The sequence below is a fragment of the Sinohyriopsis cumingii genome, unplaced genomic scaffold, assembly GCF_028554795.1.
Source record: "Sinohyriopsis cumingii isolate HCF-2022 unplaced genomic scaffold, ASM2855479v2 utg001656l, whole genome shotgun sequence".
In the NCBI taxonomy this organism is placed as follows: domain Eukaryota; kingdom Metazoa; phylum Mollusca; class Bivalvia; order Unionida; family Unionidae; genus Sinohyriopsis; species Sinohyriopsis cumingii.
Window position 1 is genome coordinate 52,363 of NW_028316032.1, and position 26,111 is coordinate 78,473.

Sequence of the window (26,111 nt, forward strand, 5' to 3'; positions counted from 1 at the left end):
TAACAAACAAAAATATACACCAGTACAAGGATAGGATAGAAAAATCCCAACACTATTGAATTACAAAACAAAACGCTTTAATAGAAGTATATAGAATATGTAAATGAACTTACATATTTCATTCACTTTTTATCTGGATGGGTACATACAGGGTCACTACCATAATCAGTACCTTTCTGAGGGCTGTGTGGAAACCAGAAAGACATTGACAAGCTAATGAATTTGAAAAAGAGGATATCAAAATTCAACATAAAAATGATTATATGAGAAAATAAAAACGTTTCTGTGGGACATTTACCATCACACCTATTTGTAGCTAAATAGACGCGTGTACAAAGTTTAGTATAAATTTGTAATGGTATTAAAAATTGTACGCCCACCGTGGGACTCGAACTCACGACCCTCAGATTAAAAGTCTGATGCTCTACCGACTGAGCTAGGCGGGCTACTTGTTAATGCATGGTCGAATGTTGGCTCGGGTAGTTATGCGCAACATGGTTAATCGTTATCTCATCAACTTCACATAGCTAGCGTCTAGGATTAGATTGGATCTTAGATGTTAGCCCCTTATGGAAACAATAATCCAGTTTATATGGCAATCAACCATTCACGGAGGAATTTAAATTTTGCTGCATAAGGAAATGCACAAATGTGTCATTAGCCGAGCAAGTTGTTAAAGTTAAGGCTAGTCATTGTTTCTTTGTGTTAACAGTTATGATTTTACAGTCCGGACAACACAAACACTATCCTTCTGCTCTTCTCTTAAATCTTCGCATTCTTTCCTTAATTTCTCTCAGTTAATTACACATGTGAAAATCACCTATCTTGAAATTTTTTGTTTCCAGAGAAAGCAATGCTTACACACTACATAATCAATTAAATAGTACCTGTAAGTTGATAAACTTGCTTCCAATTAATTGTTCTCTATACATATTTGTGATTTTCTTCTATGGATCGGTACAGGAGAAAATACATAAATACGGAAGGTGTGTGTTAGATGTGGTGGTTTTATTTCTACGACATGGGAGATTTGTGTGTGTGTGTGTGTGTGTTTGTGTGTGCATGTGATTTGTATTTTTAAGGTAGCTTTTAAGAATTTGTCAGTCATATCGCTACGATGTCTGCAGTGTGGCAGTTTATAGTGATGGCTAGCACTGGGGCATCATGCCGCAGACATGTGGCATGATGTCCCACCCAGTCGCTTTATCCTGAGACCCGGCCGATCAGTCCTAACACTAACCTCTTAATGCTGAGCTCCAAGCAAGGCAGCTGTTAGTACCATATTTGTAAGTCTTTGGTATGACTCGGCCGGGGATCGATCCCACGAACTCCCGCATCCGAGGCGTACGCTGTAATTACTAGGCCACCGGAGCTTTTAGGGATATTTGTTCATTGTCACGTAGTGAGTAGTAGCTAATGAGTTTTCAGTCCTTATGTCTGTATTTAAGTACGTGGAGTTGGACTATTTGGTCAGTCATATTTTGTATGTTCTTCTTGTAACATTATTCTTCAGATATATTTATTGTTGTGTTTAGATATTATTTGGAAGCAAACATTTGTTTGAATTATTCATTGGAGCCACAAAATGCTATGTGGGTTAAAATATTATTTTTGGCCTATTGTGAATTATTTCTAAAGAATTCTTGAAAATGCCATTGTGATATATCAGAACTGTTGGTAGACCAATGCATTTGAGGATGTAGATTTTATTCGGAACATTCTATTCCTTTGGACTTGAAGATAACATTTTGGGATGATTTTGGATGCAATTCATAATGCTGTAAGTCCCTCTTACATTTTCATTTTACAACTTTGTTAACTGAATTATTTGTTCAGTATTACAAACCGTTTTGGTTTTGCTTAGGTTTGTTTTTTAGTGTATGACCATAGATTCGTAATACTATTGGGTAATTATGACTCATTCATTTCTCAGTTAACGAACTAATATGCAGCATTACTGGAAATGCAAATATGATGGCAGCAGTGGGGGACGCATTTACTGAATTTTGTTTTCATAACAAAAAACTCTTAATTCCAAAGACTTGTGCAATGAAATGATATTGACGTGAAATGTAAAGAAAAGCATTTTCGTTTGAACCGAGCTCTGGGCATCTATCTGCACCATAACTGCTAAACGTCATGTGATACAAATATGGCCGCACCCTTTAAATACGTAATGGAAGGGGCTACGCAGCAAAATCCGAGACTGACAAACTGACAGAATTTGGATGAGTAGTGCCCCAATCTCAGTCGCTAGAGCATCCGACATTTAATCTAAGGGTCATGGGTGAAAGTCCGAGGGTAGGTGGTTATGATTTAGCTTCCACTGATTTTCAATTGTTGTCAAAATGAATATAGATATACCTGCAAGTATTTCTCTCCTTTCCTAAGATGTCCCTAAATGAGAGCGTATCCACATGTCCATGCGAACGGGATAGAGTACCCAATTTAATCAACTCTAAGAGATGTTGATCATTCTGTCAGCATTTCTTCTTGATTCCAGTAAATCTAACGCATCCACTATATCATATGCAAATTGAATGCATTCATATTATGATACGAATATTATTAAAATATACGGACAGAAGCACAAAAGTCAACGCCAGTCTAAAAGCTCCACCTAACAGACAATATGTTTAAAGTAATGAGACACTACCACTGCAAGCTACTATCAGTTGTTTCGTGTTCTAAATTGTTTATTCAAACGTTGTAATGGAGACAAAACGAAGAATGCACCGTGAAGACGTATAAACACTTCTCGTTTCAATCAACAATAACTGCATGAGATATGCATGCAGGATGTGTTCACGGTTTTAATGGAGGTACGATCACCGCCTCTCGGACACCTGAATTCGGTGGTCACAACATCGCGGTATAGAATGCGATGATTGTATTGGTGAAAATACTAAGTCTTAAAATTAAATTGTTGCCGTCCAGTTTCGGATGCTCAATCTAAATGAATGAAAATATGGATTTTTTAAAAATGATTTATCAATTGCGAGTTTTGATAATAGTTCTCGATTTAAGTAAGCTAAAGAATGCAATGCATCGTTTGAGAATTAAATGCATTAATTTTACGATTCAAACAATAACATAATATGTAATTCGCAATGTAACACAAATCTCAAAGGAATTTTAAAATCTGCGACTAAAAGTTAATATGTCTTAAAAAGAAGAGAAGAAAAGAGACTAGCACTGCAAGGTACTGTCAGTTCTTTCCTGTTCTGATGAGTTAGATGAAACTTTGCAACGTGGAGAAAATAAAGACTGCACCGTACATATGTGAAAGAAACCTATCTTAGATCAAGTCATGAAGGTTACAATAATGAGTTCACAGTTTTGTGGGAAGTATGATTACGGGCTATCGGACACTCGAAAGCAGTGGCCACAAGGATCGCGCAATCCGGTGCGGTGATATTAATGGTTAAAACACAAAAAAGAAGAATAAAAAAAAAATGACCAAAAAAAAAAGGAAAGAAAGAAAGATGTTAGTCGTAAAAATGAATTTTTGCTGACTTACAATTTTAGTGGCTAAATCAAAATAAAGAAATAATTCGGAAGAATTGTTTATCAGTATTTTGGAAATTCCCACAATTGATAATAATAATAATAATAATAATAATAATAATAATAATAATAATAATAATAATAAAAATAATAACAATAATAATATTAATAATAATAATAATAATAATAATAATAATAATAATAACAATAATTATGTGGACTTAGTACAGCGCCTAAGACGTTAAAGCGCTAAGAGCTCGAAAATATTAGATAACAAACAAAAATATACACCAGTACAAGGATAGGATAGAAAAATCCCAACACTATTGAATTACAAAACAAAACGCTTTAATAGAAGTATATAGAATATGTAAATGAACTTACATATTTCATTCACTTTTTATCTGGATGGGTACATACAGGGTCACTACCATAATCAGTACCTTTCTGAGGGCTGTGTGGAAACCAGAAAGACATTGACAAGCTAATGAATTTGAAAAAGAGGATATCAAAATTCAACATAAAAATGATTATATGAGAAAATAAAAACGTTTCTGTGGGACATTTACCATCACACCTATTTGTAGCTAAATAGACGCGTGTACAAAGTGTAGTATAAATTTGTAATGGTATTAAAAATTGTACGCCCACCGTGGGACTCGAACTCACGACCCTCAGATTAAAAGTCTGATGCTCTACCGACTGAGCTAGGCGGGCTACTTGTTAATGCATGGTCGAATGTTGGCTCGGATAGTTATGCGCAACATGGTTAATCGTTATCTCATCAACTTCAAATAGCTAGCGTCTAGGATTGATTGGATCTTAGATGTTAGCCCCTTATGGAAACAATAATCCAGTTTATATGGCAATCAACCATTCACGGAGGAATTTAAATTTTGCTGCATAAGGAAATGCACAAATGTGTCATTAGCCGAGCAAGTTGTTAAAGTTAAGGCTAGTCATTGTTTCTTTGTGTTAACAGTTATGATTTTACAGTCCGGACAACACAAACACTATCCTTCTGCTCTTCTCTTAAATCTTCGCATTCTTTCCTTAATTTCTCTCAGTTAATTACACATGTGAAAATCACCTATCTTGAAATTTTTTGTTTCCAGAGAAAGCAATGCTTACACACTACATAATCAATTAAATAGTACCTGTAAGTTGATAAACTTGCTTCCAATTAATTGTTCTCTATACATATTTGTGATTTTCTTCTATGGATCGGTACAGGAGAAAATACATAAATACGGAAGGTGTGTGTTAGATGTGGTGGTTTTATTTCTACGACATGGGAGATTTGTGTGTGTGTGTGTGTGTGTTTGTGTGTGCATGTGATTTGTATTTTTAAGGTAGCTTTTAAGAATTTGTCAGTCATATCGCTACGATGTCTGCAGTGTGGCAGTTTATAGTGATGGCTAGCACTGGGGCATCATGCCGCAGACATGTGGCATGATGTCCCACCCAGTCGCTTTATCCTGAGACCCGGCCGACCAGTCCTAACACTAACCTCTTAATGCTGAGCTCCAAGCAAGGCAGCTGTTAGTACCATATTTGTAAGTCTTTGGTATGACTCGGCCGGGGATCGATCCCACGAACTCCCGCATCCGAGGCGTACGCTGTAATTACTAGGCCACCGGAGCTTTTAGGGATATTTGTTCATTGTCACGTAGTGAGTAGTAGCTAATGAGTTTTCAGTCCTTATGTCTGTATTTAAGTACGTGGAGTTGGACTATTTGGTCAGTCATATTTTGTATGTTCTTCTTGTAACATTATTCTTCAGATATATTTATTGTTGTGTTTAGATATTATTTGGAAGCAAACATTTGTTTGAATTATTCATTGGAGCCACAAAATGCTATGTGGGTTAAAATATTATTTTTGGCCTATTGTGAATTATTTCTAAAGAATTCTTGAAAATGCCATTGTGATATATCAGAACTGTTGGTAGACCAATGCATTTGAGGATGTAGATTTTATTCGGAACATTCTATTCCTTTGGACTTGAAGATAACATTTTGGGATGATTTTGGATGCAATTCATAATGCTGTAAGTCCCTCTTACATTTTCATTTTACAACTTTGTTAACTGAATTATTTGTTCAGTATTACAAACCGTTTTGGTTTTGCTTAGGTTTGTTTTTTAGTGTATGACCATAGATTCGTAATACTATTGGGTAATTATGACTCATTCATTTCTCAGTTAACGAACTAATATGCAGCATTACTGGAAATGCAAATATGATGGCAGCAGTGGGGGACGCATTTACTGAATTTTGTTTTCATAACAAAAAACTCTTAATTCCAAAGACTTGTGCAATGAAATGATATTGACGTGAAATGTAAAGAAAAGCATTTTCGTTTGAACCGAGCTCTGGGCATCTATCTGCACCATAACTGCTAAACGTCATGTGATACAAATATGGCCGCACCCTTTAAATACGTAATGGAAGGGGCTACGCAGCAAAATCCGAGACTGACAAACTGACAGAATTTGGATGAGTAGTGCCCCAATCTCAGTCGCTAGAGCATCCGACATTTAATCTAAGGGTCATGGGTGAAAGTCCGAGGGTAGGTGGTTATGATTTAGCTTCCACTGATTTTCAATTGTTGTCAAAATGAATATAGATATACCTGCAAGTATTTCTCTCCTTTCCTAAGATGTCCCTAAATGAGAGCGTATCCACATGTCCATGCGAACGGGATAGAGTACCCAATTTAATCAACTCTAAGAGATGTTGATCATTCTGTCAGCATTTCTTCTTGATTCCAGTAAATCTAACGCATCCACTATATCATATGCAAATTGAATGCATTCATATTATGATACGAATATTATTAAAATATACGGACAGAAGCACAAAAGTCAACGCCAGTCTAAAAGCTCCACCTAACAGACAATATGTTTAAAGTAATGAGACACTACCACTGCAAGCTACTATCAGTTGTTTCGTGTTCTAAATTGTTTATTCAAACGTTGTAATGGAGACAAAACGAAGAATGCACCGTGAAGACGTATAAACACTTCTCGTTTCAATCAACAATAACTGCATGAGATATGCATGCAGGATGTGTTCACGGTTTTAATGGAGGTACGATCACCGCCTCTCGGACACCTGAATTCGGTGGTCACAACATCGCGGTATAGAATGCGATGATTGTATTGGTGAAAATACTAAGTCTTAAAATTAAATTGTTGCCGTCCAGTTTCGGATGCTCAATCTAAATGAATGAAAATATGGATTTTTTAAAAATGATTTATCAATTGCGAGTTTTGATAATAGTTCTCGATTTAAGTAAGCTAAAGAATGCAATGCATCGTTTGAGAATTAAATGCATTAATTTTACGATTCAAACAATAACATAATATGTAATTCGCAATGTAACACAAATCTCAAAGGAATTTTAAAATCTGCGACTAAAAGTTAATATGTCTTAAAAAGAAGAGAAGAAAAGAGACTAGCACTGCAAGGTACTGTCAGTTCTTTCCTGTTCTGATGAGTTAGATGAAACTTTGCAACGTGGAGAAAATAAAGACTGCACCGTACATATGTGAAAGAAACCTATCTTAGATCAAGTCATGAAGGTTACAATAATGAGTTCACAGTTTTGTGGGAAGTATGATTACGGGCTATCGGACACTCGAAAGCAGTGGCCACAAGGATCGCGCAATCCGGTGCGGTGATATTAATGGTTAAAACACAAAAAAGAAGAATAAAAAAAAAATGACCAAAAAAAAAAAGGAAAGAAAGAAAGATGTTAGTCGTAAAAATGAATTTTTGCTGACTTACAATTTTAGTGGCTAAATCAAAATAAAGAAATAATTCGGAAGAATTGTTTATCAGTATTTTGGAAATTCCCACAATTGATAATAATAATAATAATAATAATAATAATAATAATAATAAAAAAAATAATAACAATAATAATATTAATAATAATAATAATAATAATAATAATAATAATAATAATAACAATAATTATGTGGACTTAGTACAGCGCCTAAGACGTTAAAGCGCTAAGAGCTCGAAAATATTAGATAACAAACAAAAATATACACCAGTACAAGGATAGGATAGAAAAATCCCAACACTATTGAATTACAAAACAAAACGCTTTAATAGAAGTATATAGAATATGTAAATGAACTTACATATTTCATTCACTTTTTATCTGGATGGGTACATACAGGGTCACTACCATAATCAGTACCTTTCTGAGGGCTGTGTGGAAACCAGAAAGACATTGACAAGCTAATGAATTTGAAAAAGAGGATATCAAAATTCAACATAAAAATGATTATATGAGAAAATAAAAACGTTTCTGTGGGACATTTACCATCACACCTATTTGTAGCTAAATAGACGCGTGTACAAAGTGTAGTATAAATTTGTAATGGTATTAAAAATTGTACGCCCACCGTGGGACTCGAACTCACGACCCTCAGATTAAAAGTCTGATGCTCTACCGACTGAGCTAGGCGGGCTACTTGTTAATGCATGGTCGAATGTTGGCTCGGGTAGTTATGCGCAACATGGTTAATCGTTATCTCATCAACTTCAAATAGCTAGCGTCTAGGATTGATTGGATCTTAGATGTTAGCCCCTTATGGAAACAATAATCCAGTTTATATGGCAATCAACCATTCACGGAGGAATTTAAATTTTGCTGCATAAGGAAATGCACAAATGTGTCATTAGCCGAGCAAGTTGTTAAAGTTAAGACTAGTCATTGTTTCTTTGTGTTAACAGTTATGATTTTACAGTCCGGACAACACAAACACTATCCTTCTGCTCTTCTCTTAAATCTTCGCATTCTTTCCTTAATTTCTCTCAGTTAATTACACATGTGAAAATCACCTATCTTGAAATTTTTTGTTTCCAGAGAAAGCAATGCTTACACACTACATAATCAATTAAATAGTACCTGTAAGTTGATAAACTTGCTTCCAATTAATTGTTCTCTATACATATTTGTGATTTTCTTCTATGGATCGGTACAGGAGAAAATACATAAATACGGAAGGTGTGTGTTAGATGTGGTGGTTTTATTTCTACGACATGGGAGATTTGTGTGTGTGTGTGTGTGTGTTTGTGTGTGCATGTGATTTGTATTTTTAAGGTAGCTTTTAAGAATTTGTCAGTCATATCGCTACGATGTCTGCAGTGTGGCAGTTTATAGTGATGGCTAGCACTGGGGCATCATGCCGCAGACATGTGGCATGATGTCCCACCCAGTCGCTTTATCCTGAGACCCGGCCGACCAGTCCTAACACTAACCTCTTAATGCTGAGCTCCAAGCAAGGCAGCTGTTAGTACCATATTTGTAAGTCTTTGGTATGACTCGGCCGGGGATCGATCCCACGAACTCCCGCATCCGAGGCGTACGCTGTAATTACTAGGCCACCGGAGCTTTTAGGGATATTTGTTCATTGTCACGTAGTGAGTAGTAGCTAATGAGTTTTCAGTCCTTATGTCTGTATTTAAGTACGTGGAGTTGGACTATTTGGTCAGTCATATTTTGTATGTTCTTCTTGTAACATTATTCTTCAGATATATTTATTGTTGTGTTTAGATATTATTTGGAAGCAAACATTTGTTTGAATTATTCATTGGAGCCACAAAATGCTATGTGGGTTAAAATATTATTTTTGGCCTATTGTGAATTATTTCTAAAGAATTCTTGAAAATGCCATTGTGATATATCAGAACTGTTGGTAGACCAATGCATTTGAGGATGTAGATTTTATTCGGAACATTCTATTCCTTTGGACTTGAAGATAACATTTTGGGATGATTTTGGATGCAATTCATAATGCTGTAAGTCCCTCTTACATTTTCATTTTACAACTTTGTTAACTGAATTATTTGTTCAGTATTACAAACCGTTTTGGTTTTGCTTAGGTTTGTTTTTTAGTGTATGACCATAGATTCGTAACACTATTGGGTAATTATGACTCATTCATTTCTCAGTTAACGAACTAATATGCAGCATTACTGGAAATGCAAATATGATGGCAGCAGTGGGGGACGCATTTACTGAATTTTGTTTTCATAACAAAAAACTCTTAATTCCAAAGACTTGTGCAATGAAATGATATTGACGTGAAATGTAAAGAAAAGCATTTTCGTTTGAACCGAGCTCTGGGCATCTATCTGCACCATAACTGCTAAACGTCATGTGATACAAATATGGCCGCACCCTTTAAATACGTAATGGAAGGGGCTACGCAGCAAAATCCGAGACTGACAAACTGACAGAATTTGGATGAGTAGTGCCCCAATCTCAGTCGCTAGAGCATCCGACATTTAATCTAAGGGTCATGGGTGAAAGTCCGAGGGTAGGTGGTTATGATTTAGCTTCCACTGATTTTCAATTGTTGTCAAAATGAATATAGATATACCTGCAAGTATTTCTCTCCTTTCCTAAGATGTCCCTAAATGAGAGCGTATCCACATGTCCATGCGAACGGGATAGAGTACCCAATTTAATCAACTCTAAGAGATGTTGATCATTCTGTCAGCATTTCTTCTTGATTCCAGTAAATCTAACGCATCCACTATATCATATGCAAATTGAATGCATTCATATTATGATACGAATATTATTAAAATATACGGACAGAAGCACAAAAGTCAACGCCAGTCTAAAAGCTCCACCTAACAGACAATATGTTTAAAGTAATGAGACACTACCACTGCAAGCTACTATCAGTTGTTTCGTGTTCTAAATTGTTTATTCAAACGTTGTAATGGAGACAAAACGAAGAATGCACCGTGAAGACGTATAAACACTTCTCGTTTCAATCAACAATAACTGCATGAGATATGCATGCAGGATGTGTTCACGGTTTTAATGGAGGTACGATCACCGCCTCTCGGACACCTGAATTCGGTGGTCACAACATCGCGGTATAGAATGCGATGATTGTATTGGTGAAAATACTAAGTCTTAAAATTAAATTGTTGCCGTCCAGTTTCGGATGCTCAATCTAAATGAATGAAAATATGGATTTTTTAAAAATGATTTATCAATTGCGAGTTTTGATAATAGTTCTCGATTTAAGTAAGCTAAAGAATGCAATGCATCGTTTGAGAATTAAATGCATTAATTTTACGATTCAAACAATAACATAATATGTAATTCGCAATGTAACACAAATCTCAAAGGAATTTTAAAATCTGCGACTAAAAGTTAATATGTCTTAAAAAGAAGAGAAGAAAAGAGACTAGCACTGCAAGGTACTGTCAGTTCTTTCCTGTTCTGATGAGTTAGATGAAACTTTGCAACGTGGAGAAAATAAAGACTGCACCGTACATATGTGAAAGAAACCTATCTTAGATCAAGTCATGAAGGTTACAATAATGAGTTCACAGTTTTGTGGGAAGTATGATTACGGGCTATCGGACACTCGAAAGCAGTGGCCACAAGGATCGCGCAATCCGGTGCGGTGATATTAATGGTTAAAACACAAAAAAGAAGAATAAAAAAAAAATGACCAAAAATAAAAAGGAAAGAAAGAAAGATGTTAGTCGTAAAAATGAATTTTTGCTGACTTACAATTTTAGTTGCTAAATCAAAATAAAGAAATAATTCGGAAGAATTGTTTATCAGTATTTTGGAAATTCCCACAATTGATAATAATAATAATAATAATAATAATAATAATAATAATAATAATAATAAAAATAATAACAATAATAATATTAATAATAATAATAATAATAATAATAATAATAATAATAATAATAATAATAATAATAATTATGTGGACTTAGTACAGCGCCTAAGACGTTAAAGCGCTAAGAGCTCGAAAATATTAGATAACAAACAAAAATATACACCAGTACAAGGATAGGATAGAAAAATCCCAACACTATTGAATTACAAAACAAAACGCTTTAATAGAAGTATATAGAATATGTAAATGAACTTACATATTTCATTCACTTTTTATCTGGATGGGTACATACAGGGTCACTACCATAATCAGTACCTTTCTGAGGGCTGTGTGGAAACCAGAAAGACATTGACAAGCTAATGAATTTGAAAAAGAGGATATCAAAATTCAACATAAAAATGATTATATGAGAAAATAAAAACGTTTCTGTGGGACATTTACCATCACACCTATTTGTAGCTAAATAGACGCGTGTACAAAGTGTAGTATAAATTTGTAATGGTATTAAAAATTGTACGCCCACCGTGGGACTCGAACTCACGACCCTCAGATTAAAAGTCTGATGCTCTACCGACTGAGCTAGGCGGGCTACTTGTTAATGCATGGTCGAATGTTGGCTCGGGTAGTTATGCGCAACATGGTTAATCGTTATCTCATCAACTTCACATAGCTAGCGTCTAGGATTGATTGGATCTTAGATGTTAGCCCCTTATGGAAACAATAATCCAGTTTATATGGCAATCAATCATTCACGGAGGAATTTAAATTTTGCTGCATAAGGAAATGCACAAATGTGTCATTAGCCGAGCAAGTTGTTAAAGTTAAGACTAGTCATTGTTTCTTTGTGTTAACAGTTATGATTTTACAGTCCGGACAACACAAACACTATCCTTCTGCTCTTCTCTTAAATCTTCGCATTCTTTCCTTAATTTCTCTCAGTTAATTACACATGTGAAAATCACCTATCTTGAAATTTTTTGTTTCCAGAGAAAGCAATGCTTACACACTACATAATCAATTAAATAGTACCTGTAAGTTGATAAACTTGCTTCCAATTAATTGTTCTCTATACATATTTGTGATTTTCTTCTATGGATCGGTACAGGAGAAAATACATAAATACGGAAGGTGTGTGTTAGATGTGGTGGTTTTATTTCTACGACATGGGAGATTTGTGTGTGTGTGTGTGTGTGTTTGTGTGTGCATGTGATTTGTATTTTTAAGGTAGCTTTTAAGAATTTGTCAGTCATATCGCTACGATGTCTGCAGTGTGGCAGTTTATAGTGATGGCTAGCACTGGGGCATCATGCCGCAGACATGTGGCATGATGTCCCACCCAGTCACTTTATCCTGAGACCCGGCCGACCAGTCCTAACACTAACCTCTTAATGCTGAGCTCCAAGCAAGGCAGCTGTTAGTACCATATTTGTAAGTCTTTGGTATGACTCGGCCGGGGATCGATCCCACGAACTCCCGCATCCGAGGCGTACGCTGTAATTACTAGGCCACCGGAGCTTTTAGGGATATTTGTTCATTGTCACGTAGTGAGTAGTAGCTAATGAGTTTTCAGTCCTTATGTCTGTATTTAAGTACGTGGAGTTGGACTATTTGGTCAGTCATATTTTGTATGTTCTTCTTGTAACATTATTCTTCAGATATATTTATTGTTGTGTTTAGATATTATTTGGAAGCAAACATTTGTTTGAATTATTCATTGGAGCCACAAAATGCTATGTGGGTTAAAATATTATTTTTGGCCTATTGTGAATTATTTCTAAAGAATTCTTGAAAATGCCATTGTGATATATCAGAACTGTTGGTAGACCAATGCATTTGAGGATGTAGATTTTATTCGGAACATTCTATTCCTTTGGACTTGAAGATAACATTTTGGGATGATTTTGGATGCAATTCATAATGCTGTAAGTCCCTCTTACATTTTCATTTTACAACTTTGTTAACTGAATTATTTGTTCAGTATTACAAACCGTTTTGGTTTTGCTTAGGTTTGTTTTTTAGTGTATGACCATAGATTCGTAATACTATTGGGTAATTATGACTCATTCATTTCTCAGTTAACGAACTAATATGCAGCATTACTGGAAATGCAAATATGATGGCAGCAGTGGGGGACGCATTTACTGAATTTTGTTTTCATAACAAAAAACTCTTAATTCCAAAGACTTGTGCAATGAAATGATATTGACGTGAAATGTAAAGAAAAGCATTTTCGTTTGAACCGAGCTCTGGGCATCTATCTGCACCATAACTGCTAAACGTCATGTGATACAAATATGGCCGCACCCTTTAAATACGTAATGGAAGGGGCTACGCAGCAAAATCCGAGACTGACAAACTGACAGAATTTGGATGAGTAGTGCCCCAATCTCAGTCGCTAGAGCATCCGACATTTAATCTAAGGGTCATGGGTGAAAGTCCGAGGGTAGGTGGTTATGATTTAGCTTCCACTGATTTTCAATTGTTGTCAAAATGAATATAGATATACCTGCAAGTATTTCTCTCCTTTCCTAAGATGTCCCTAAATGAGAGCGTATCCACATGTCCATGCGAACGGGATAGAGTACCCAATTTAATCAACTCTAAGAGATGTTGATCATTCTGTCAGCATTTCTTCTTGATTCCAGTAAATCTAACGCATCCACTATATCATATGCAAATTGAATGCATTCATATTATGATACGAATATTATTAAAATATACGGACAGAAGCACAAAAGTCAACGCCAGTCTAAAAGCTCCACCTAACAGACAATATGTTTAAAGTAATGAGACACTACCACTGCAAGCTACTATCAGTTGTTTCGTGTTCTAAATTGTTTATTCAAACGTTGTAATGGAGACAAAACGAAGAATGCACCGTGAAGACGTATAAACACTTCTCGTTTCAATCAACAATAACTGCATGAGATATGCATGCAGGATGTGTTCACGGTTTTAATGGAGGTACGATCACCGCCTCTCGGACACCTGAATTCGGTGGTCACAACATCGCGGTATAGAATGCGATGATTGTATTGGTGAAAATACTAAGTCTTAAAATTAAATTGTTGCCGTCCAGTTTCGGATGCTCAATCTAAATGAATGAAAATATGGATTTTTTAAAAATGATTTATCAATTGCGAGTTTTGATAATAGTTCTCGATTTAAGTAAGCTAAAGAATGCAATGCATCGTTTGAGAATTAAATGCATTAATTTTACGATTCAAACAATAACATAATATGTAATTCGCAATGTAACACAAATCTCAAAGGAATTTTAAAATCTGCGACTAAAAGTTAATATGTCTTAAAAAGAAGAGAAGAAAAGAGACTAGCACTGCAAGGTACTGTCAGTTCTTTCCTGTTCTGATGAGTTAGATGAAACTTTGCAACGTGGAGAAAATAAAGACTGCACCGTACATATGTGAAAGAAACCTATCTTAGATCAAGTCATGAAGGTTACAATAATGAGTTCACAGTTTTGTGGGAAGTATGATTACGGGCTATCGGACACTCGAAAGCAGTGGCCACAAGGATCGCGCAATCCGGTGCGGTGATATTAATGGTTAAAACACAAAAAAGAAGAATAAAAAAAAAATGACCAAAAAAAAAAAGGAAAGAAAGAAAGATGTTAGTCGTAAAAATGAATTTTTGCTGACTTACAATTTTAGTTGCTAAATCAAAATAAAGAAATAATTCGGAAGAATTGTTTATCAGTATTTTGGAAATTCCCACAATTGATAATAATAATAATAATAATAATAATAATAATAATAATAATAATAATAATAATAATAAAAATAATAACAATAATAATATTAATAATAATAATAATAATAATAATAATAATAATAATAATAATAATAATTATGTGGACTTAGTACAGCGCCTAAGACGTTAAAGCGCTAAGAGCTCGAAAATATTAGATAACAAACAAAAATATACACCAGTACAAGGATAGGATAGAAAAATCCCAACACTATTGAATTACAAAACAAAACGCTTTAATAGAAGTATATAGAATATGTAAATGAACTTACATATTTCATTCACTTTTTATCTGGATGGGTACATACAGGGTCACTACCATAATCAGTACCTTTCTGAGGGCTGTGTGGAAACCAGAAAGACATTGACAAGCTAATGAATTTGAAAAAGAGGATATCAAAATTCAACATAAAAATGATTATATGAGAAAATAAAAACGTTTCTGTGGGACATTTACCATCACACCTATTTGTAGCTAAATAGACGCGTGTACAAAGTGTAGTATAAATTTGTAATGGTATTAAAAATTGTACGCCCACCGTGGGACTCGAACTCACGACCCTCAGATTAAAAGTCTGATGCTCTACCGACTGAGCTAGGCGGGCTACTTGTTAATGCATGGTCGAATGTTGGCTCGGGTAGTTATGCGCAACATGGTTAATCGTTATCTCATCAACTTCAAATAGCTAGCGTCTAGGATTGATTGGATCTTAGATGTTAGCCCCTTATGGAAACAATAATCCAGTTTATATGGCAATCAACCATTCACGGAGGAATTTAAATTTTGCTGCATAAGGAAATGCACAAATGTGTCATTAGCCGAGCAAGTTGTTAAAGTTAAGACTAGTCATTGTTTCTTTGTGTTAACAGTTATGATTTTACAGTCCGGACAACACAAACACTATCCTTCTGCTCTTCTCTTAAATCTTCGCATTCTTTCCTTAATTTCTCTCAGTTAATTACACATGTGAAAATCACCTATCTTGAAATTTTTTGTTTCCAGAGAAAGCAATGCTTACACACTACATAATCAATTAAATAGTACCTGTAAGTTGATAAACTTGCTTCCAATTAATTGTTCTCTATACATATTTGTGATTTTCTTCTATGGATCGGTACAGGAGAAAATACATAAATACGGAAGGTGTGTGTTAGATGTGGTGGTTTTATTTCTACGACATGGGAGATTTGTGTGTGTGTGTGTGTGTGTTTGTGTGTGCATGTGATTTGTATTTTTAAGGTAGCTTTTAAGAATTTGTCAGTCATATCGCTACGATGTCTGCAGTGTGGCAGTTTATAGTGATGGCTAGCACTGGGGCATCATGCCGCAGACATGTGGCATGATGTCCCACCCAGTCACTTTATCCTGAGACCCGGCCGACCAGTCCTAACACTAACCTCTTAATGCTGAGCTCCAAGCAAGGCAGCTGTTAGTACCATATTTGTAAGTCTTTGGTATGACTCGGCCGGGGATCGATCCCACGAACTCCCGCATCCGAGGCGTACGCTGTAATTACTAGGCCACCGGAGCTTTTAGGGATATTTGTTCATTGTCACGTAGTGAGTAGTAGCTAATGAGTTTTCAGTCCTTATGTCTGTATTTAAGTACGTGGAGTTGGACTATTTGGTCAGTCATATTTTGTATGTTCTTCTTGTAACATTATTCTTCAGATATATTTATTGTTGTGTTTAGATATTATTTGGAAGCAAACATTTGTTTGAATTATTCATTGGAGCCACAAAATGCTATGTGGGTTAAAATATTATTTTTGGCCTATTGTGAATTATTTCTAAAGAATTCTTGAAAATGCCATTGTGATATATCAGAACTGTTGGTAGACCAATGCATTTGAGGATGTAGATTTTATTCGGAACATTCTATTCCTTTGGACTTGAAGATAACATTTTGGGATGATTTTGGATGCAATTCATAATGCTGTAAGTCCCTCTTACATTTTCATTTTACAACTTTGTTAACTGAATTATTTGTTCAGTATTACAAACCGTTTTGGTTTTGCTTAGGTTTGTTTTTTAGTGTATGACCATAGATTCGTAACACTATTGGGTAATTATGACTCATTCATTTCTCAGTTAACGAACTAATATGCAGCATTACTGGAAATGCAAATATGATGGCAGCAGTGGGGGACGCATTTACTGAATTTTGTTTTCATAACAAAAAACTCTTAATTCCAAAGACTTGTGCAATGAAATGATATTGACGTGAAATGTAAAGAAAAGCATTTTCGTTTGAACCGAGCTCTGGGCATCTATCTGCACCATAACTGCTAAACGTCATGTGATACAAATATGGCCACACCCTTTAAATATTTAATGGAAAGGGCTACGCAGCAAAATCCGAGACTGACAAACTGACAGAATTTGGATGAGTAGTGCCCCAATCTCAGTCGCTAGAGCATCCGACATTTAATCTAAGGGTCATGGGTGAAAGTCCGAGGGTAGGTGGTTATGATTTAGCTTCCACTGATTTTCAATTGTTGTCAAAATGAATATAGATATACCTGCAAGTATTTCTCTCCTTTCCTAAGATGTCCCTAAATGAGAGCGTATCCACATGTCCATGCGAACGGGATAGAGTACCCAATTTAATCAACTCTAAGAGATGTTGATCATTCTGTCAGCATTTCTTCTTGATTCCAGTAAATCTAACGCATCCACTATATCATATGCAAATTGAATGCATTCATATTATGATACGAATATTATTAAAATATACGGACAGAAGCACAAAAGTCAACGCCAGTCTAAAAGCTCCACCTAACAGACAATATGTTTAAAGTAATGAGACACTACCACTGCAAGCTACTATCAGTTGTTTCGTGTTCTAAATTGTTTATTCAAACGTTGTAATGGAGACAAAACGAAGAATGCACCGTGAAGACGTATAAACACTTCTCGTTTCAATCAACAATAACTGCATGAGATATGCATGCAGGATGTGTTCACGGTTTTAATGGAGGTACGATCACCGCCTCTCGGACACCTGAATTCGGTGGTCACAACATCGCGGTATAGAATGCGATGATTGTATTGGTGAAAATACTAAGTCTTAAAATTAAATTGTTGCCGTCCAGTTTCGGATGCTCAATCTAAATGAATGAAAATATGGATTTTTTAAAAATGATTTATCAATTGCGAGTTTTGATAATAGTTCTCGATTTAAGTAAGCTAAAGAATGCAATGCATCGTTTGAGAATTAAATGCATTAATTTTACGATTCAAACAATAACATAATATGTAATTCGCAATGTAACACAAATCTCAAAGGAATTTTAAAATCTGCGACTAAAAGTTAATATGTCTTAAAAAGAAGAGAAGAAAAGAGACTAGCACTGCAAGGTACTGTCAGTTCTTTCCTGTTCTGATGAGTTAGATGAAACTTTGCAACGTGGAGAAAATAAAGACTGCACCGTACATATGTGAAAGAAACCTATCTTAGATCAAGTCATGAAGGTTACAATAATGAGTTCACAGTTTTGTGGGAAGTATGATTACGGGCTATCGGACACTCGAAAGCAGTGGCCACAAGGATCGCGGAATCCGGTGCGGTGATATTAATGGTTAAAACACAAAAAAGAAGAATAAAAAAAAAAAATGACCAAAAAAAAAAAGGAAAGAAAGAAAGATGTTAGTCGTAAAAATGAATTTTTGCTGACTTACAATTTTAGTTGCTAAATCAAAATAAAGAAATAATTCGGAAGAATTGTTTATCAGTATTTTGGAAATTCCCACAATTGATAATAATAATAATAATAATAATAATAATAATAATAATAATAATAATAAAAATAATAACAATAATAATATTAATAATAATAATAATAATAATAATAATAATAATAATAATAATAATAATAATAATTATGTGGACTTAGTACAGCGCCTAAGACGTTAAAGCGCTAAGAGCTCGAAAATATTAGATAACAAACAAAAATATACACCAGTACAAGGATAGGATAGAAAAATCCCAACACTATTGAATTACAAAACAAAACGCTTTAATAGAAGTATATAGAATATGTAAATGAACCTACATATTTCATTCACTTTTTATCTGGATGGGTACATACAGGGTCACTACCATAATCAGTACCTTTCTGAGGGCTGTGTGGAAACCAGAAAGACATTGACAAGCTAATGAATTTGAAAAAGAGGATATCAAAATTCAACATAAAAATGATTATATGAGAAAATAAAAACGTTTCTGTGGGACATTTACCATCACACCTATTTGTAGCTAAATAGACGCGTGTACAAAGTGTAGTATAAATTTGTAATGGTATTAAAAATTGTACGCCCACCGTGGGACTCGAACTCACGACCCTCAGATTAAAAGTCTGATGCTCTACCGACTGAGCTAGGCGGGCTACTTGTTAATGCATGGTCGAATGTTGGCTCGGGTAGTTATGCGCAACATGGTTAATCGTTATCTCATCAACTTCAAATAGCTAGCGTCTAGGATTGATTGGATCTTAGATGTTAGCCCCTTATGGAAACAATAATCCAGTTTATATGGCAATCAACCATTCACGGAGGAATTTAAATTTTGCTGCATAAGGAAATGCACAAATGTGTCATTAGCCGAGCAAGTTGTTAAAGTTAAGGCTAGTCATTGTTTCTTTGTGTTAACAGTTATGATTTTACAGTCCGGAGAACACAAACACTATCCTTCTGCTCTTCTCTTAAATCTTCGCATTCTTTCCTTAATTTCTCTCAGTTAATTACACATGTGAAAATCACCTATCTTGAAATTTTTTGTTTCCAGAGAAAGCAATGCTTACACACTACATAATCAATTAAATAGTACCTGTAAGTTGATAAACTTGCTTCCAATTAATTGTTCTCTATACATATTTGTGATTTTCTTCTATGGATCGGTACAGGAGAAAATACATAAATACGGAAGGTGTGTGTTAGATGTGGTGGTTTTATTTCTACGACATGGGAGATTTGTGTGTGTGTGTGTGTGTGTGTTTGTGTGTGCATGTGATTTGTATTTTTAAGGTAGCTTTTAAGAATTTGTCAGTCATATCGCTACGATGTCTGCAGTGTGGCAGTTTATAGTGATGGCTAGCACTGGGGCATCATGCCGCAGACATGTGGCATGATGTCCCACCCAGTCACTTTATCCTGAGACCCGGCCGACCAGTCCTAACACTAACCTCTTAATGCTGAGCTCCAAGCAAGGCAGCTGTTAGTACCATATTTGTAAGTCTTTGGTATGACTCGGCCGGGGATCGATCCCACGAACTCCCGCATCCGAGGCGTACGCTGTAATTACTAGGCCACCGGAGCTTTTAGGGATATTTGTTCATTGTCACGTAGTGAGTAGTAGCTAATGAGTTTTCAGTCCTTATGTCTGTATTTAAGTACGTGGAGTTGGACTATTTGGTCAGTCATATTTTGTATGTTCTTCTTGTAACATTATTCTTCAGATATATTTATTGTTGTGTTTAGATATTATTTGGAAGCAAACATTTGTTTGAATTATTCATTGGAGCCACAAAATGCTATGTGGGTTAAAATATTATTTTTGGCCTATTGTGAATTATTTCTAAAGAATTCTTGAAAATGCCATTGTGATATATCAGAACTGTTGGTAGACCAATGCATTTGAGGATGTAGATTTTATTCGGAACATTCTATTCCTTTGGACTTGAAGATAACATTTTGGGATGATTTTGGATGCAATTCATAATGCTGTAAGTCCCTCTTACATTTTCATTTTACAACTTTGTTAACTGAATTATTTGTTCAGTATTACAAACCGTTTTGGTTTTGCTTAGGTTTGTTTTTTAGTGTATGACCATAGATTCGTAATACTATTGGGTAATTATGACTCATTCATTTCTCAGTTAACGAACTAATATGCAGCATTACTGGAAATGCAAATATGATGGCAGCAGTGGGGGACGCATTTACTGAATTTTGTTTTCATAACAAAAAACTCTTAATTCCAAAGACTTGTGCAATGAAATGATATTGACGTGAAATGTAAAGAAAAGCATTTTCGTTTGAACCGAGCTCTGGGCATCTATCTGCACCATAACTGCTAAACGTCATGTGATACAAATATGGCCGCACCCTTTAAATACGTAATGGAAGGGGCTACGCAGCAAAATCCGAGACTGACAAACTGACAGAATTTGGATGAGTAGTGCCCCAATCTCAGTCGCTAGAGCATCCGACATTTAATCTAAGGGTCATGGGTGAAAGTCCGAGGGTAGGTGGTTATGATTTAGCTTCCACTGATTTTCAATTGTTGTCAAAATGAATATAGATATACCTGCAAGTATTTCTCTCCTTTCCTAAGATGTCCCTAAATGAGAGCGTATCCACATGTCCATGCGAACGGGATAGAGTACCCAATTTAATCAACTCTAAGAGATGTTGATCATTCTGTCAGCATTTCTTCTTGATTCCAGTAAATCTAACGCATCCACTATATCATATGCAAATTGAATGCATTCATATTATGATACGAATATTATTAAAATATACGGACAGAAGCACAAAAGTCAACGCCAGTCTAAAAGCTCCACCTAACAGACAATATGTTTAAAGTAATGAGACACTACCACTGCAAGCTACTATCAGTTGTTTCGTGTTCTAAATTGTTTATTCAAACGTTGTAATGGAGACAAAACGAAGAATGCACCGTGAAGACGTATAAACACTTCTCGTTTCAATCAACAATAACTGCATGAGATATGCATGCAGGATGTGTTCACGGTTTTAATGGAGGTACGATCACCGCCTCTCGGACACCTGAATTCGGTGGTCACAACATCGCGGTATAGAATGCGATGATTGTATTGGTGAAAATACTAAGTCTTAAAATTAAATTGTTGCCGTCCAGTTTCGGATGCTCAATCTAAATGAATGAAAATATGGATTTTTTAAAAATGATTTATCAATTGCGAGTTTTGATAATAGTTCTCGATTTAAGTAAGCTAAAGAATGCAATGCATCGTTTGAGAATTAAATGCATTAATTTTACGATTCAAACAATAACATAATATGTAATTCGCAATGTAACACAAATCTCAAAGGAATTTTAAAATCTGCGACTAAAAGTTAATATGTCTTAAAAAGAAGAGAAGAAAAGAGACTAGCACTGCAAGGTACTGTCAGTTCTTTCCTGTTCTGATGAGTTAGATGAAACTTTGCAACGTGGAGAAAATAAAGACTGCACCGTACATATGTGAAAGAAACCTATCTTAGATCAAGTCATGAAGGTTACAATAATGAGTTCACAGTTTTGTGGGAAGTATGATTACGGGCTATCGGACACTCGAAAGCAGTGGCCACAAGGATCGCGCAATCCGGTGCGGTGATATTAATGGTTAAAACACAAAAAAGAAGAATAAAAAAAAAATGACCAAAAAAAAAAAGGAAAGAAAGAAAGATGTTAGTCGTAAAAATGAATTTTTGCTGACTTACAATTTTAGTTGCTAAATCAAAATAAAGAAATAATTCGGAAGAATTGTTTATCAGTATTTTGGAAATTCCCACAATTGATAATAATAATAATAATAATAATAATAATAACAATAATAATAATAATAATAATAATAATAATAATAAAAATAATAACAATAATAATATTAATAATAATAATAATAATAATAATAATAATAATAATAATAATAATTATGTGGACTTAGTACAGCGCCTAAGACGTTAAAGCGCTAAGAGCTCGAAAATATTAGATAACAAACAAAAATATACACCAGTACAAGGATAGGATAGAAAAATCCCAACACTATTGAATTACAAAACAAAACGCTTTAATAGAAGTATATAGAATATGTAAATGAACTTACATATTTCATTCACTTTTTATCTGGATGGGTACATACAGGGTCACTACCATAATCAGTACCTTTCTGAGGGCTGTGTGGAAACCAGAAAGACATTGACAAGCTAATGAATTTGAAAAAGAGGATATCAAAATTCAACATAAAAATGATTATATGAGAAAATAAAAACGTTTCTGTGGGACATTTACCATCACACCTATTTGTAGCTAAATAGACGCGTGTACAAAGTGTAGTATAAATTTGTAATGGTATTAAAAATTGTACGCCCACCGTGGGACTCGAACTCACGACCCTCAGATTAAAAGTCTGATGCTCTACCGACTGAGCTAGGCGGGCTACTTGTTAATGCATGGTCGAATGTTGGCTCGGGTAGTTATGCGCAACATGGTTAATCGTTATCTCATCAACTTCAAATAGCTAGCGTCTAGGATTGATTGGATCTTAGATGTTAGCCCCTTATGGAAACAATAATCCAGTTTATATGGCAATCAACCATTCACGGAGGAATTTAAATTTTGCTGCATAAGGAAATGCACAAATGTGTCATTAGCCGAGCAAGTTGTTAAAGTTAAGACTAGTCATTGTTTCTTTGTGTTAACAGTTATGATTTTACAGTCCGGACAACACAAACACTATCCTTCTGCTCTTCTCTTAAATCTTCGCATTCTTTCCTTAATTTCTCTCAGTTAATTACACATGTGAAAATCACCTATCTTGAAATTTTTTGTTTCCAGAGAAAGCAATGCTTACACACTACATAATCAATTAAATAGTACCTGTAAGTTGATAAACTTGCTTCCAATTAATTGTTCTCTATACATATTTGTGATTTTCTTCTATGGATCGGTACAGGAGAAAATACATAAATACGGAAGGTGTGTGTTAGATGTGGTGGTTTTATTTCTACGACATGGGAGATTTGTGTGTGTGTGTGTGTGTGTTTGTGTGTGCATGTGATTTGTATTTTTAAGGTAGCTTTTAAGAATTTGTCAGTCATATCGCTACGATGTCTGCAGTGTGGCAGTTTATAGTGATGGCTAGCACTGGGGCATCATGCCGCAGACATGTGGCATGATGTCCCACCCAGTCACTTTATCCTGAGACCCGGCCGACCAGTCCTAACACTAACCTCTTAATGCTGAGCTCCAAGCAAGGCAGCTGTTAGTACCATATTTGTAAGTCTTTGGTATGACTCGGCCGGGGATCGATCCCACGAACTCCCGCATCCGAGGCGTACGCTGTAATTACTAGGCCACCGGAGCTTTTAGGGATATTTGTTCATTGTCACGTAGTGAGTAGTAGCTAATGAGTTTTCAGTCCTTATGTCTGTATTTAAGTACGTGGAGTTGGACTATTTGGTCAGTCATATTTTGTATGTTCTTCTTGTAACATTATTCTTCAGATATATTTATTGTTGTGTTTAGATATTATTTGGAAGCAAACATTTGTTTGAATTATTCATTGGAGCCACAAAATGCTATGTGGGTTAAAATATTATTTTTGGCCTATTGTGAATTATTTCTAAAGAATTCTTGAAAATGCCATTGTGATATATCAGAACTGTTGGTAGACCAATGCATTTGAGGATGTAGATTTTATTCGGAACATTCTATTCCTTTGGACTTGAAGATAACATTTTGGGATGATTTTGGATGCAATTCATAATGCTGTAAGTCCCTCTTACATTTTCATTTTACAACTTTGTTAACTGAATTATTTGTTCAGTATTACAAACCGTTTTGGTTTTGCTTAGGTTTGTTTTTTAGTGTATGACCATAGATTCGTAACACTATTGGGTAATTATGACTCATTCATTTCTCAGTTAACGAACTAATATGCAGCATTACTGGAAATGCAAATATGATGGCAGCAGTGGGGGACGCATTTACTGAATTTTGTTTTCATAACAAAAAACTCTTAATTCCAAAGACTTGTGCAATGAAATGATATTGACGTGAAATGTAAAGAAAAGCATTTTCGTTTGAACCGAGCTCTGGGCATCTATCTGCACCATAACTGCTAAACGTCATGTGATACAAATATGGCCACACCCTTTAAATATTTAATGGAAAGGGCTACGCAGCAAAATCCGAGACTGACAAACTGACAGAATTTGGATGAGTAGTGCCCCAATCTCAGTCGCTAGAGCATCCGACATTTAATCTAAGGGTCATGGGTGAAAGTCCGAGGGTAGGTGGTTATGATTTAGCTTCCACTGATTTTCAATTGTTGTCAAAATGAATATAGATATACCTGCAAGTATTTCTCTCCTTTCCTAAGATGTCCCTAAATGAGAGCGTATCCACATGTCCATGCGAACGGGATAGAGTACCCAATTTAATCAACTCTAAGAGATGTTGATCATTCTGTCAGCATTTCTTCTTGATTCCAGTAAATCTAACGCATCCACTATATCATATGCAAATTGAATGCATTCATATTATGATACGAATATTATTAAAATATACGGACAGAAGCACAAAAGTCAACGCCAGTCTAAAAGCTCCACCTAACAGACAATATGTTTAAAGTAATGAGACACTACCACTGCAAGCTACTATCAGTTGTTTCGTGTTCTAAATTGTTTATTCAAACGTTGTAATGGAGACAAAACGAAGAATGCACCGTGAAGACGTATAAACACTTCTCGTTTCAATCAACAATAACTGCATGAGATATGCATGCAGGATGTGTTCACGGTTTTAATGGAGGTACGATCACCGCCTCTCGGACACCTGAATTCGGTGGTCACAACATCGCGGTATAGAATGCGATGATTGTATTGGTGAAAATACTAAGTCTTAAAATTAAATTGTTGCCGTCCAGTTTCGGATGCTCAATCTAAATGAATGAAAATATGGATTTTTTAAAAATGATTTATCAATTGCGAGTTTTGATAATAGTTCTCGATTTAAGTAAGCTAAAGAATGCAATGCATCGTTTGAGAATTAAATGCATTAATTTTACGATTCAAACAATAACATAATATGTAATTCGCAATGTAACACAAATCTCAAAGGAATTTTAAAATCTGCGACTAAAAGTTAATATGTCTTAAAAAGAAGAGAAGAAAAGAGACTAGCACTGCAAGGTACTGTCAGTTCTTTCCTGTTCTGATGAGTTAGATGAAACTTTGCAACGTGGAGAAAATAAAGACTGCACCGTACATATGTGAAAGAAACCTATCTTAGATCAAGTCATGAAGGTTACAATAATGAGTTCACAGTTTTGTGGGAAGTATGATTACGGGCTATCGGACACTCGAAAGCAGTGGCCACAAGGATCGCGCAATCCGGTGCGGTGATATTAAT

General features: G+C 35.2%; 7 non-coding genes across 7 annotated transcripts; all 7 read right to left on the reverse strand.

The window, feature by feature from the left end:
- Positions 1-373: 373 nt before the first annotated feature.
- On the reverse strand, positions 374-446 carry Trnak-uuu (transfer RNA lysine (anticodon UUU)). The gene has a single exon. It is a non-coding gene; the product is annotated as a tRNA-Lys (tRNA).
- A 3,705-nt stretch (positions 447-4,151) lies between these two features.
- Positions 4,152-4,224, reverse strand: Trnak-uuu (transfer RNA lysine (anticodon UUU)). The gene has a single exon. It is a non-coding gene; the product is annotated as a tRNA-Lys (tRNA).
- A 3,696-nt stretch (positions 4,225-7,920) lies between these two features.
- On the reverse strand, positions 7,921-7,993 carry Trnak-uuu (transfer RNA lysine (anticodon UUU)). Its single transcript has one exon. It is a non-coding gene; the product is annotated as a tRNA-Lys (tRNA).
- A 3,711-nt stretch (positions 7,994-11,704) lies between these two features.
- On the reverse strand, positions 11,705-11,777 carry Trnak-uuu (transfer RNA lysine (anticodon UUU)). The gene has a single exon. It is a non-coding gene; the product is annotated as a tRNA-Lys (tRNA).
- Positions 11,778-15,488: 3,711 nt separating this feature from the next.
- Trnak-uuu (transfer RNA lysine (anticodon UUU)) lies at positions 15,489-15,561 on the reverse strand. Its single transcript has one exon. It is a non-coding gene; the product is annotated as a tRNA-Lys (tRNA).
- Positions 15,562-19,271: 3,710 nt separating this feature from the next.
- Positions 19,272-19,344, reverse strand: Trnak-uuu (transfer RNA lysine (anticodon UUU)). Its single transcript has one exon. It is a non-coding gene; the product is annotated as a tRNA-Lys (tRNA).
- Positions 19,345-23,063: 3,719 nt separating this feature from the next.
- On the reverse strand, positions 23,064-23,136 carry Trnak-uuu (transfer RNA lysine (anticodon UUU)). Its single transcript has one exon. It is a non-coding gene; the product is annotated as a tRNA-Lys (tRNA).
- Between the last annotated feature and the right edge of the window lie 2,975 nt (positions 23,137-26,111).